The sequence below is a fragment of the Mesoplodon densirostris genome, chromosome 6 (genome assembly GCF_025265405.1).
Source record: "Mesoplodon densirostris isolate mMesDen1 chromosome 6, mMesDen1 primary haplotype, whole genome shotgun sequence".
Taxonomy (NCBI): Eukaryota; Metazoa; Chordata; class Mammalia; order Artiodactyla; family Ziphiidae; genus Mesoplodon; species Mesoplodon densirostris.
The window spans coordinates 108,092,787-108,094,324 of NC_082666.1; the positions used below are offsets into that span (position 1 = coordinate 108,092,787).

The 1,538-nt window shown below is 44.3% G+C and overlaps 1 long non-coding RNA gene across 1 annotated transcript; it reads right to left on the reverse strand.

The window, feature by feature from the left end:
- Nucleotides 1-240: 240 nt before the first annotated feature.
- On the reverse strand, nucleotides 241-983 carry LOC132492355 (uncharacterized). The gene is made up of 2 exons (XR_009532806.1): nucleotides 639-983; nucleotides 241-499 (listed from the first exon to the last, which is right to left on the reverse strand). It is a non-coding gene; the product is annotated as an uncharacterized LOC132492355 (long non-coding RNA).
- Between the last annotated feature and the right edge of the window lie 555 nt (nucleotides 984-1,538).

The window sequence follows — 1,538 nt, forward strand, 5'->3', positions numbered from 1 at the left end:
GAGAGAAACAGACAGCAATACCATAGTAGGGAATTTTAAAACCCCACTTACATCAACGGATAGATCATTCACACAGAAAATCGATAAGGGAACATCAGCCTTAAATGACACATTAGACCAAATGAACTTAACAGGTATATATAGAAAATTCCATACAAAAGCAACACAAATACACACTCTTCTCAAGTACACATGAAACATTTTCCAGGATAGATAATACGTTAGGCCAAAAAACAAGTCTTTTTAAATTTATTTATTTTATTTTATTTTATTTATTTATTTTTGGCTGTGTTCGGTCTTCGTTTCTGTGCGAGGGCTTTCTCTAGTTGCGGCGAGCAGGGCCCACTCTTCATCGCGGTGCACAGGCCTCTCACTGTCGTGGCCCCTCTTGTTGCAGAGCACAGGCTCCAGACACGCAGGCTCAGTAGTTGTGGCTCACGGGCCTAGTTGCTCCGCGGCATGTGGGATCTTCCCAGAGCAGGGCTCGAACCCGTGTCCCCTGCATTGGCAGGCAGATTCTCAACCACTGTGCCACCAGGGAAGCCCCCCCAAAACAGGTCTTAATAAATTTAAGAGGACTGGAATCATATCAAGTCCCTTTTTTCCAGGTACAATGGTATGAAACCAAAATTAATTACATGAAGAAAGCTGGAAAATTCAAAACTATGTGGCGATTAAACAACATGCTACTAAAACACCAATGGGTCGGGGCTCCGGCTCCGCCTCCCGCTTCAGCTCCAGCTCCTGCTCAGCTCAAAGAGCCTCCACCGGCCTCTGCTTTAGGAAAATCAGCCCGTCCTTATGCTTCAGCCTGCAAGGGACCAGAAGACCATAAAGGTTTAGGAATAAAAATGAAACCCAACACCCACAGGAATAAAAGTCTCAATGTCCATCCAGTCATAAAACCCAGTGGAGGTGCTGGGGAAACTGCCCAAAGGAGACAGCATTACAGACAGAAAAGAGAAGGACAACTAAAAAATCCACCTACTGGGAAACGCTTGTAAAAATCGGTTATTTTTAGAGCTGTGAAAACTAGCTTAGTGCTAGTGAGAGAGGAGGCCACCAGCTGAGATGTCGGGCAAGTGCTACCAGACTCCATCAGTCCACAGGTCTCTCCCCCAACACCTGCAGCAGGCAAGGTGCTTCTCCTCCCTCCTGCTTGGCCTGACTGAACCCCGTTTCTCTCAACGGTCATTTTGGGGGGTTGATTACAAAGCACACGTCATGGATTCTAGATTTTTAAACGTTAAAAACTTTCCCCTAAGAGAGAACAACAGACCTTAAAGATGATCTCTTTTCACTCTTTCGATTTAATAATATATACCTTTTGACATTTCTCAAGAAAGAGCCTACAGACCAGACATTGTGTCAGGCCTATCTTTCCACGTAGCGTCTATTTGAATGCAATCAGCAGCCGAGTTTGTAATCCTAACAACATCCTATGTAGTTAGAACCTCACAATTACAAAGTGCTTCCACATCAGTGATATCATTTGCTTCTCACAGTAAACCTTAAGGAAGGAAAGGGAGGTAATGTTA